This window comes from Phaethon aethereus (assembly GCF_964289735.1).
Source record: "Phaethon aethereus genome assembly, chromosome: 1".
Lineage (NCBI taxonomy): Eukaryota > Metazoa > Chordata > Aves > Phaethontiformes > Phaethontidae > Phaethon > Phaethon aethereus.
This window is the reverse complement of record NC_138575.1, coordinates 78,240,651-78,254,314: the sequence shown is the minus strand read 5'-3', so window position 1 is coordinate 78,254,314 and position 13,664 is coordinate 78,240,651.

Below are 13,664 nucleotides of genomic sequence, written 5' to 3'. Positions count from 1 at the left end.
CAGAATTGTCATACAGGTTAAGACCAACATCTGTAGTACAATAATTGTATTCTAGCTTAATACATGTGTGTGTGTATGCATGCATGTGTGTGTATATAAAAATGTAATGACTGCATGAGTATATATATACACACGTATCAAAAATATTAGCCTGGTTATACCACTCAGTAGTTACGCCATATCATTACAAATTAAAGGAAACTATTCAATAATTCTTGAAGGATTCTTGGTCACTTTCCATTACTGACTTACGTTGTTGTGTTTCTTTGCTTTTTTTTTAAGCGTTAAGCATGGAAAGTATGTTAGGATCAGGTGAGCATATTCCATATGCTCCTTTTCCTGTGTTTGCAGGAAATGAGCATTGCTAAGTCACTTCAGTAAATCTCACCCCTTCCCCAGTGAACCGTCTGTCTGTGCTCCCCTGTTCCCCTAAAATTGTTTCTTTTTTTTCTATTACTTTCATTGCTCAATGGAAAAAGTAAGTAGATGTTTCCTTACCAAACCGTATTTATCCCTTGTATTTCAGCGTGTAAAACACTGCAAGACATTCCATGTTTTCAAACTTACAACCTGTAGCTTGTGAAACTCATAACCCCTTAACTAAGTGCGTAGATGACTCGGTTTGAGTTGAATACATAAAAAATCCCAAGGAAAAGGTATTAGGCACTGTTGATCACAGGTAAGGTGTTGAGCATGTGAAAGAGGTTTCTGAGTAAGCAGCTTCCTCAGAAAATGACAGACCTGTGTACTACAGCAGTTGCTAAGACAGTGGGAAGTAAGAGGAGGTTGACCGGCTATTTCTTTCTTCATCAGTTAATCTGCAGGTTATATACATGAAAATATGGTAATTTTGCCATATAGAAATTAAGCTTAGTTTCAGAGTCCAGTTCTGCTTCAGCCTATATTTGATGAATGACCTCAGTACTGTCTTCTCAAGATGTAATCATACTGACAGTGAAGAAGTGCAATGGAGTTACTGGATTTATAATTTCCATCACTGGTTTTAAAACTGCCTAGTCTATTAATATCTTTTTGTATTTTATACCTGAATTTCTGTTATTCCAGATGATGACACCAACCTCTTAGATGCATTGGTAAGAGCAAGTTTCCAGTTTATAAAATCAGCTTTTCTGTTTGTGTTGGCATTTTTAATGCATCCTAAACTTACCCCAGCTTTTCCTTCTGTAGAGAAAATAAGCATTTTTCTTTAGCACCTCACAAACACACACACACACACATATATGTATATATACATATATATTTTGGTGGTATTATGACATAAGAACAGTTCCTGTTTACAGATGAGCTTTATCAAAATATAAAATACATTTTTTAATCCTGTGAGATAGGCATATATCCCAGGGTGTAAAAACTTAAATACTGTTAAAAACATTTTCCAAAACAGTTTGCAAGTTTTCGTGATGACAGATGTTGTTGAAGTTTTTAGCTTCTTGTACTACATTTATCCTAATACAGCTAAAAAACATGCCCGTTCTAGAAGACAGTGCATGACGATAATAGGAGAGAGATTCTTGCACATCAAGAATCTCAGCAACACCAAAGACTTAAGGTATGCTTATTGCAGAGAACTGACAATGTAAGAAGCTATCCCAAGAAAGACGGCAGGATTAACCTATAGTTTGTAAAGTAGTTTGGGATCTTCTTGAATTAAAAAAAATATGCAAATGCTTTTTATTTTATAATTTCTTTTCTTGTTCTAGTTTAAATGCTATCAATTGGCAATGAAACTAATGACTGAAACAGATATGTCAGAGGGAAAAATCAAGCGAGTCATAGTGTATAGTGGGTAGAACCATCCCCAAGATGTTTAAACATTTTGTTGTAGCAGATCACTTTATTATTTACTTGAGACAAAGAGGACCATGTATAGTCATAATATTATTATAACTAAAGAAGTCTGGAATCCATTATACATGCTGCTGGCTGCTCTGCAGAGGGCTTGCAGTGTTGTGCAAGACAGGAAGGAAGATCATTAATCTCAGAAACATCGAGCCCAATTTAGAATAAAGTTGCTTCATCATGTAGCGTATGGATTTTGCGGCCCAGCTAATGTTGATTTCTCCTTTAGTATGGAAATCACCCGAGGGCTGTCCAAAGTCCTGTGTGTTTTGAAGGTCCTGGGGGGATGTAACCTTCCGCAACACAAACACCATCAGAGACTGCAACTGAACCTCCCACAGACTGGTGGGAGATGTGGTGGTCAGAGGCCGTCTTGGGCTTCGCAACCATGACATGACAGAATTCTCGATTCTGAGTGAAGTAAGGAGTGGGGTCAGCAAAACTGCTACCATGGAATTCCGGAGGGCAGACTTCGGCCTGGTCAGGTCATTGGTTGAGAGAGTCCCTTGGGAGACAATCCTACAGGGCAAAGGGATCCAGGAAGGCTGGACAGTCTTTAAGAAGGAAATCTTAAAGGCGCAGGAGCAGGCGGTCCCCTTGTGCTGTAAGATTAGCTGGCGGGGAAGACAAACGGCCTGGCTGAACAGGGAGCTTTTGCTGGGACTCAGGGAAAAGATGAGAGTTTATCACCTTTGGAAGAAGGGGAAGGCAACTCAAGAAGAGTACAGGGATCTCTTTAGGTCATGCAAAGAGAAAATTAGAAAGGATCAATGTGCCAAGGTCAGCTGCATGAGGTTTAATAAGGCCAAGTGCTGGGTGCTGCACTTGGGTCACAACAACCCCATGCAACGCTACAGGCTTGGGGAAGAGTGACTGGAGAGCTGCCTGGTGGAAAAGAACCTGGGGGTCCTGGTTGACAGCTGGCTGAACATGAGCCAGCAGTGTGCCCAGGTGGCCAAGAAGGCCAACAGCGTCCTGGCCTGTATCAGAAATAGTGTGGCCAGCAGGAGTAGGGAAGTGATCGTGCCCCTGTACTCAGCACTGGTGAGGCCGCACCTCGAATCCTATGTTCAGTTTTGGGCCCCTCACTACAAGAAGGACGTTGAGGTGCTTGAGCGTGTCCAGAGAAGGTCAACGAAGCTGGTGAGGGGTCTGGAGAACAAGTCTTACAAGGAGTGGCTGAGGGAACTGGGGTTGTTTAGTGTGGAGAAGAGGAGGCTGAGGGGAGACCTTATCACTCTCTGCAACTACCTGAAAGGGGGTTGTGGGGAGGTGGGTGTTGGTCTCTTCTCCCAAGTAACTAGTGATAGGACGAGAGGAAATGGCCTCAAGTTGTGCCAAGGGAGGTTTAGACTAGATATTAGGAAAAATTTCTCTACGGAGAGGGTGGTCAAGCATTGGAACAGGCTGCCCAGGGATGTGGTGGAGTCACCATCACTGAACATATTCAAAAAACGTGTAGACGTGGCATTTCAGGACATGGTTTAGTGGGCATGATGGTGTTGGGTTGAGGGTTGGACTTGATCTCAAAGGTCTTTTCCAACCTTAATGATTCTGTGATTCTATGACTGAGCTTAAACAGTTGTGGCTTGTCTCACAGCGGTTCTTCCAGGTCATCACTGAGGTGCATGAGCTGGACCCTTCCACACTTACTGGTCCATGTAAGAATCTGCAGTATAGTTAGTCTGAGCAAGGTTTTAACAGCTGGAGGTCAAACAGCAATAAGCAGCAGGCAAATTGTTACTACTGCTCAACTGAAGTACAAACCAGGGAGACGATAAAATGAAATATTGTAAGCTGGGGAATCAAAATCCTGACTACTGAAAAAGGCTTTCTTACAACCGCAGGAATATTGATAATTAATAATGACTAAAAAAGGTCAGACTGGCAAGGAAGATCACGTAAGAGGAAGTGTGGGCCAGGGCAGCCTGGCAGAGTTTCTCCAGGTTCTCCGTGGCTGTGCTGTGTTCCAGGTATGAGAGGGGAACAGATGAACAGTGATATCTCTGCCTTGCTCTGGTGATGTTAAACTCCTCCTCACCTCCATCAAGGATGCGAATCACAGGGAATACTGTCTTGAAGGCTAACTTGTGCCTCTCTGTTCCCTGCCTCTCTGCACGACAGCATGCAGAGGTGATGTCTGCACTGTATGTGATCATGTATGTTATACTACATGACTCACAGTTTCACAAACCTGCTGGTTGTCCAGGATCAGGAAAAGCATCAGCCCAGCATGGTAAGCCCGTTTTTATTTCCTTTATGCAGTTCGAATGGCTTAGACAAAGGCAAGTCTATTTTACTTCCCCTCATTAGATGTTGCAGTCTGCTTTTGCTGTGAATTCCTCCGAGTCATATTGTCTTTCAGACAACAGAGTAGTTTTTAGCCTGCTGCTATTCACTTGCTATTTGACACCTCTTCAAATGACTACCAAAGCACTTAGAAACAAAGAGAGAAAAAAAACTATAAAAATATTGTCAGAGTTTAGAAGCCAGCAGGTGACTGACCTTGTCCACAGCAACTGTGCAAAAAACACAGGCAATAAATACTTTGCTGGTGGCTAAAAAGATTGTGTGAAAGAATTCCCTTTGATATCAAATTTTGAAACAGGATACAGACTGGAGCAAAATATCTACATTCAGTAGGTCCTCTGCTTCAATAATTTCTAAGAGCTGCACATGCAGTCTTGCCTGTGTCACCTAGCTTGGGATCTTGGCACTGAAGTGGGTCAGCTGTGCAGTGTGAACTTGGCCTCAGTTCACCAAAAACATTAGGTGCTGGGGTGGCGGGAGGGTTTTGTGCAGAGGCTGCTCTTGCTACAAGATATTTACAGTGACAAAGTGAGCAAAATCTGTCTCCTTCCATTTTAAGTAAAATGTTTTGAAAATAAGAAAGATCTCAATTTTACATTTGCAAAATCGCTACATTAAACAGGAATATGATGATACTGTATTAAAGATTCAAGATGTTGCATCACAGGGCAAAGCATAGTTTTTTTTTACAACCTGTACCTAGATTTTTATACTGTACTCAGACTAAATATGGCAAACCAGAGCACCAATAGTTTTTTTTTAAAGATGGAAAGAAATAAAATTGAATACTCATATAGTGCTTTTATGAAAGACCTGTCTGGGAATTAACATCATCTGGAGAACGTGTCTGGTGACAGACATTAGGTGTGTCAGGCAACATTTACCATTATATGTGTGCCTCCATTCCTTTCAAAATATATTGGGTTAGAATAACAGATATTGTTGAATGTATTTTCTTCTAACTATTTTTGTCTGTTTGCTAGGAATGACGTAACTGTAAAAATAGAAATTGCTTAAAAACAAAAACAAAGCTAAGGAAATCACTTTCTGCTCCTAGAAGAGCCAGATGATGAAACTGGTTTTGCATTGCTTATCCCTTCTCCTGCCTGGCCTCCTCCTTGATGTCAGGGCAGGAGACCAACAGCACAAACAGACGGTTAGCTTGGAACCAAAGACCTCAAAATCTGCAATGCTCCAAGTCTTGTTTACTTGCCTTAGTACTATAGTCATGCAAATAAATGGGAAGATTTCGTTTTTAATTTCATCATTTGCCTTTAAATAATTCAAGATACATGAGTTACTGAGTGCTTTCTTTCTTTCCTGTATTTAGAAATTCACTATTAGCATGTGAAGTTAAGCCAATATGCAAGGTTTCTGTCCACCTCAGAAGCTTTGTGTATATTGTTAGACACTGCTTCTTTTGTTGATACATATATAATACATATTGTTCATTTCATGCCTTATTCTCCTTTTCTGTTTGCTCTGTAAATTATAGACCCCATATTGCAACATTTATTTCTCTACATTCTTGTTAACTGCAGATTCATTGCATATGGGCTGATTGATATTCCCTGTTTTAGCTGTTTCTCACCCTTTCCATCAAATTGGGACTGTCACATTCATCAGCTTAATGAAAGTCTTTCTTTTAAATGGACTGTACAGTTGAAGTGATTTAACTTAACTTAAATGTGGTAATGAATTGTCAGAAAATAGCAATTAGAAGAAAAGTGAGTAGTTAAAAGGTTGTCTGAAGACTAATGCTAAATGAACTCTGCACACTGAGAAATGAAAGCTAATAAAAATACTGGAAACCAGTCCTGAACATCTTCCGTATTTAAATTTTCTCATATATTTTGAGTAGAATTTTTTGCATTGAGATCCTTACATCATCTACATTATAACAAATCTGGAATAACACTACTGAAGTAGCAGATAGCAGTGTAAAATTCGTGTGAAATCAGAAGACTCCAGTTAAGCCCACAATTGCACTGCATAATGTCACAACACTATAGCATCACATGCAGGAATGAGTGTGACATCCCAAGTTTTATCAACCAATTCCATCTTCTCTGACACAATAGAAACCACCTAATTTTAAAAGACTCTGTAGTTATTTTAGTAGTTACAAAACTCCTATCCCTTATGCCCTCTTAAGTGCTGGATGCTCAACAGTAATTGTAATAGCACATGCACGTTTTACACATTTTATATATACACTGAAAAATAAAATAGCAAGGTTATTCTAAAGCTCCTCACTTAGATTCCAAAGTATCACAGAGAAACTTCAGAACAGCCCCAGCCAGTTTCTAAGTATAGCTGAGCGCAACGGCTGTGCTTCATACCCACATACATTCATAGAGTCTGGCCATTTCTCTCAATAGCACATCAAAGGCGTCCAGGCTGGCTGATTTCACTTTCACATTTGCATTTAAGAGGCTAAGTCAGGTGCTCACAATCACTCCTGATTTAGATCTGTAAATACAGATGTGACTGAAAGTCAGCCTAGTTGTCTCCAAGATGCTTGTAAGAGTAGCTGGATCTAGAATAGCAAAGGCAAAGGTATGAAGCAGCGAGTAGCTCCCATGCCTTGTATTGAACTGTGCAGTCTCAGCTGTATTAAGCTCTAACTGGCAGGGACCAAAATTTTTATTGCATTGATAAAATTCAAATAATTGCTTTTAGTGCTGTAGAGACTAAATAAGGCAGATGGACAAGCAAACTACAGCGAGCGTAAACAGCATTGGCCAAAGGTATTGCAGGTGGTAGAAGAAATAAAAGGGGAGGTGTTAAGGAGCTGGAGTTAATGATCTAAACAGGCAAGCCTTCCTGTGTTCATGCAAAGTTGCAACAGGATTTCCAAGTAGGAGATTTAGCGTAACTCAAAGATCCGAACTGAAAGAAAGCACTTTTCAAAAAAAGGGGGGAAAAAAAAAAGGAAAGAAAACGATGGACAGAATACTGTCCATCTTAAGTACACTATGCCCCAGAGAACTTCTAAAAACACCTGCAAAACAACTATCTATGTACACTCAGGTTTTACAACAGAAGTGAAAATGAAGAAGGAGGAAAAAAAAGTCTCTGAAGTAAAATCCCGTTGCTTTCAGTGTCTTGGAAAATCAACTCCCAGTGTATATTTTGGATGTCAAGATAACAGGTAACTCCCTAACTCAAGAAGGAACAAGCAGGTAGTGGAGCTGAAGATCAGATACATACCAATTCCTTCTTCTCAGGGTTATTATTAAGCAAAAAGCCATATGTAATAAATAATCCTTTTATGGGGTTGCAGAAGATCTGTTAGAGTATGCTAAAATTTCTACATGAAATAATGTCATATTATGGAATGCCAGACAGTAATGAAGTCATCAAAAGCTTATGTGATAATTCTGAATGCATGACCATAAATGGTAGCAATGTCTGACAATTATTTGCAGTGAGAGCTGAGGTCAAGGATCTACCACATCATTACTTTTATTGTCACTGTTCCCTGATTAGATCATGACGAAGTCAACTGCAGCAAGCAATTAGACATTTTGTCAGAAAAGTGATAAAATATGTTTGTATGACCTTGGTTTTACAGTAATGTTTCACTGCACAGTTCAAGAAAAGGCCAGCAATTAGACACAGTCAGTTTGTTCATGATTAGGAAGATATCAGATATATGGCTGTTTAAGTCTCAAAAGCACAATAGATCAAAAAGCATTGAAATTTGAGAAACATTAGGGTCATTTTATTGTTCATTAAGTTATGAGAGAACGCTGATGTCAATCAGCAAACAATTTTCAAGAACTTAAAAGATGTTGGGGAAGTTGCATGATCAACACTGTCATAAATACATATACGCAGATATCTGCAACGTTAATTGTGAAGAAAACCTATCCACTGCAGAAAAAAACGTGCCTCTGAAAAGACTTTGAAATCCACTATAAGAAATCAGAAATACTAAAAAGATAAAACCAGTTTAAGACATTAAACAGCATGAAAATGACAAATGTCACTGGAACACAATTAGAAATGCTAATGTTAGTCCCATGTCAGGTGATAACATGATCCCAAAACAGAAGTGAAACGCATTACTTTAATCATCAGAGAAAACAGTTTAACCTGCACAACACTATGTAGCCTCCACAGAGCAGCATCAGAGGCCAAACTGAGGACCCTAAGGAGAACAGCTCTTTAAAAGCTGATTTAGCTGGGAATCATAGAATTTAGCTATTTAGAATCATCATTTTGGTTGGAAAAGGGCCTTAAGATCATTGAGTCCAACCACAAACCTAATGCTGCCAAATCTACTACTAAACCATGTCCCTCAGCGCCACATCTTCATGTCTTTTAAATACCTCCAGGGATGGTGACTCAACCACTTCCCTGCACAGCCTATTCGAATGCTTGACAACTCTTTTGGTGAAGAAATTTTTCCTAATATCCAATCTAAACCTCTCCTGGTGCACCTTGAGGCCATTTCCTCTTGACCTATCCCTTGTTATTGGGGAGAAGAGACCGACACCCACCTCACTACAACCTCCTTTCAGGTAGTTGTAGAGAGTGAAAAGGTCTCCCCTCAGCCTCCTTTTCTCCTAGTAAAAACAACTAAACAACCCCAGTTCCTTCAGCTGCTCGTCATAAAACGTATGCTCTAGACCCTTTGTTGCCCTTCCCAAGTAGCTTTGTTGCCCTTCTTTGGACACACTCCAGCACCTTGATATCTTTCTTGCAATGAGGGGCCCAAAACTGAACATGGTATTCAAGGTGTGACCTCAGTCCTGCTGGCCACACTATGTCTGATACAGGCCAGGATGCTGTTGGCCTTCTTGGCCACTTGGGCACACTGCTGGCTCATATTCAGCCGGCTGTCAACCAGCACCCCCAGGTCCTCTTCTGCCAGGCAGCTCTCCAGCCACTCCTCCCCAAGCCTGTAGCGTTGCATGGGGTTGTTATGACCCAAACATCACGTTTTCCTAGCACTGCATTCTCATCATACTTACAGAGCAATCTAACACGGGCCAACAGCTGCACATCAAAAATCACAATGCTTTTTCCAATTGTTTCATCCTCTACCATCAGGGAACACAGAGGACAAACATGTGGCCTTCTTCCTCCCCACCTCTTCCAATAAACGCCTGATTATGCAGCTGCTGCATAATAGCTGCTGATGCCAGTGGGACTGTGCGGTGATTGCATAATCACACCAAAGAATGGAAATCTCTGGGCAAAGTCTCCTCTTGGCACCACCTGCCAAATCCTCATCTCTAATGTTCTGTGGGCACTGAAAACCCTGGTGGGTGGGTGGTAGGAGAGCTAAAGAGGTGAAGATTATTTTTCTGTGGAAGTAATCATCTTCTAATTTTTTATTTGGAAGTTCTGTAAGATCATAGTTGACACAAGAACATTGGCATAGCAGCATACTCTGTTCCAGTGTGTGCATGTGATAGCTGTTGTTGAATTATTCATTCCAAATTATTACATTCTTTCTGCCTCTCTATTAATAGTAAGGTGCACACCTGAAAACCGCAGTCATCACTGGGAAACTGCGTGAAGCCTACGCCTGTCATGAAAATATGAGCATACAATGGATCCACAATAGAAAACATGCACCACACACGCAAACAAATGAGTAAATAATGAAGAATAACGTAGAACAAACAGAAAATATCCACCAGCTGGCAGTCATAATTGTTCAAAATAAAAATTTCCATGCTTCATAAATTATCATTCAAACCAAGCCATACCAAGCAGAGTATCTCAGCCTGATGACGCCAGGCAAGCACTGTTTTTCCTTTCTCTGTGACTCAAGAAATGCTACTCAGCAGGGGTCATACACTGTCATTGATCCATGCACAAAGATCCTATTGCAGCCAAAGGACATTTTACACCCCAGCAGACCAATATCTAGATGCAGCTGTGAGACAATTTAAAAATAATAAACCAGTCACAGTTCCAGCACTGGCGTCAAAACATTTTTCTTTGTAAAGCTGGCAATACAGCTCAGATAACCACAAAAGAGAAATTGTTTTCTTGCCTCTTTCACTCTGCTAAAATTGTCCTGGGTCCTTGGCCTCTTCTCTTTCCACACCTCAATACACCTCAACTTCTGCTATGGCTTTTTACGTGGGGAAGGCTGGGAGGAAAGAGGGAAGAGGCATTTCTGCATAAAATTGTCTTTCTAGCATCTCTTCCAGCACATGCTGTTTCCATGATGGTGTCCCGGGTATGTGCTGGCTTTGGCTGGGATAGAGTTAATTTTCTTCATGGCGGCTAGTGGGGGCTGTATTTTAGACTTTTGCTGAAAACAGTGTTAATAATTCAGGGATGTTTTAGTTATTGTTGAGTGGTGCTTGCATGGAGTCAGGGCCATTTCTGCTTCTCACACCACCCCACCAAGCAAGTAGGCTGGGGGTGCACAAGTTGGGAGGGGACACAGCTGGGACAGCTGACCCCCAGTGCCCAAAGGGATATTCCAGACCATACGACATCATGCTCAGCATATAAAGCTGGGGGAAGAAGGAAGGGAGGAACGTTCAGAATGGTGGCATTTGTCTTCCCAAGTAACCATTATGCATGATGGAGCCCTGCTCTCCTAGAGATGGCTGAACACCTGCTCTGCCGATGGGAAATCATGAATTAATTCCTTGTTTTGCTTTGCTTGTGTGCGCAGCTTTTTCTTTACTTATTAAACTGTCTTTATCTCAACCCACGAGTCTTTCTTTCTGATTCTCTTCCCCCATCCCACCTAGAGGGGGAAGTGAGCCAGTGACTGTGTGGTGCTTAGTTGCCAGCTGGGGCTAAACCATGACATGGTGTTACTCTTCTGCTTCTAACTACAAATAAACATAGTTAAAAATTATTTATTGCTTGGATGGTTATGTGCAAAGAAACATATACTGGATCTACAAGAGGAAGCCAAACAGTAAGCAGATTAAATTGCAACAGTTTTACTTCTATTTTTTTAATTGATGCCATGATAATTTTGTAATGTTAAAAAGCTGTTCTATGCTCTTTTTTGAAGTATCTTCAGACATTTATTTTAAAAGAAATAGTTTTAGATTTCACACTGCTAGAAAAGCCACACAAATTCAGCTGAGGAAAAAAATCACACAAAGAACATTTACAGGAAACACAATGACTGTTCCATCCTACTTTGAAATCTAGCTCTCAACACAGTAATTACTACATATTTTTCCTTTAGCTCTGACTCAGAAGACTAACTCTCTTAATACTGAAAAGTGAAAGTAGAAAATAAGGCTCTCTGGTAAAAGTAACGATTTCGAGAAATAAAGTTTTTACCATATTCCATTAATATGCATTTTATTTCCAGAAATGAAAGAAATTCCTGTATTGTGTGGAGGTAAATAAAGCAGCTGATTTAAGTGGGAGTAATATACAACTCTGGGCTAAACCACAGGTTTGAGGATCAAAATTCAAGTGCTGAAATGGATTCCTCTCTCCTAAGTAGACCGTTCTGCAGTTGCAGCAAGGTCAGCCTCTGGCAAAGCTAAGGGAAGCAGCACACGCATCCTGTTTCAGCTCTCCTGGAGGAAGCAGCAGTTATTATAGAAGGTTTTTAATGCCCAGGAGAGAAAAATGGGAGAAACAAAGGGGAGTAACATAGTAAGGCAAAAGAAATGCAGAGGCTGTGTGGGGACTGAGGAGCAGTTCCAGCATCCAGAGAGGCTCACCGCCTACCTCGCTGCTGGGTGGTTGTTAGATATGGGCATGGGAACCAGCCACCTTCCTCTGAAGTCCACTGTTCTGCCCCCTCTGCCCCTGAAGCACCCACCTCGCTACCAGGGGAATGAAGAGCCTGGAGTTTTTCACAGTGTTATCAGGAATTGTGGGTGATCCAGCTGGGATGTGGTTAAAGTGATATATTAATCTGATCTGCTTTGGAAACCAACTTTGCCGCCTTCTTTCAAATGGAATGTAGAAAAAATTCTTCTGCTTCTAACATAAATCCCCTGACATCTCAGTGGCTTTTGTTTGAAAGAAGTCAGCACCTTGAAGCTCTGCAAGTGGTACCAAAACACTCAAATCTAATGTTGGCTAAGCCCTTTCCCCTCTTTCTGCATGTTTCAACAGTTCCATTTCCATGAATGTGTTTGTTTTTATCCTTCATTGGACTTCAGGACATGCTAGGTAGCAATTCTAATAGACTGGATTTTGCTGATGCCAAGGTGGCAAAGAGTGCGAGGGCAAAAAGAGATAATAAAAGGAGCAGGATATTCACCTGATGTAGGTTGGCCTACTGTCCTGGTTTCAGCCAGGATAGAGTTAATTTTCTTCCTAGAAGCTAGTGTGAGGCTATGTTTTGGATTTGGGATGAGCAAATGTTGATAACATACTGGTGTTTTCAGTTGTTGTTGAGCGGTCGGGGACTGTCCAGCTTCTCGTGCTGGGCTGCCAGCGAGAAGGCTGGGGGTGCACGGGGAGCTGGGAGGGGGCACAGCCAGGACAGCTGACCCAGGCTGGCCAAAGGGATGTTCCATACCCTACGGCGTCATGGTCAGCATATAAAGCTGGGGCAAGAAGAAGGAAGGGGGGGGATGTTCGGAGTTACAGTGTTTGTCTTCCGAAGTAACCGTTACGCATGATGGAGCCTTGCTTCCGTGGAGGTGGCTGAACACCTGCCTGCTGATGGGAAGTGGTGAATGAATTCCTTGCTTTGCTTGCGTGTGCGGCTTTTGCTTTCCTTATTAAACTGTCTTTACTTCAACCCACGAGTTTTCTCACTTTTACTCTTCCGATTCTCTCCCCCATCCCGCTATTGGGGAGTGAGCGAGCGGCTGTGTGGGGCTTAGTTGCTGGTTGGGATTAAACCACAACGCCTACTTTTGTTTAGCTCAGTAGTTCATTCTCGAATTTTACAAAGAGACTAAGCTACAGTTATATATAAAATGTGGGAGATTATATACAGAAACTATGGGCCAGATAAATAAATAATAGATACATATATACACATATACACATTACACACATACACACATATATACATATACATATATATATGTGCACTCATATCACTATACCCACATACTTCCTTACATATGGTCACATTTCTCCTTCACTTACTAACTTTTCTGTACAGCTCACTTAACTTCAGGGTGCAAACCACATACATCATCCTGTGTAATAAAGCTGCTTTTAACCTCAGCTTTAAGTTGCAAAAACCTATTACAACATTTAGAATTGATCATCCACATGAGTAAAGATACTCTACACTGAGTATAGCTTGCGTAAACATCCTTTTAAATTATGTCCTTCGTTCATAAATAAATTATTGTTCACCGTATGGCAAATGAATTACAAAACAATTTAAAGTCACTAGACTTAATGAAAGAATACGCTTTATAACCGCTCTTCTTTTTGAGTCAGGCACTACTGTTATACAAAGCTTTAGTGTTCGTTTTTTTTTTAAATATCCCTAGTAAAGTTTTTGTGTACATTAGGAGATTGCATAAGCAGGGAATGGCAGTGTCCTCGCAAGTTACATGATACAACAC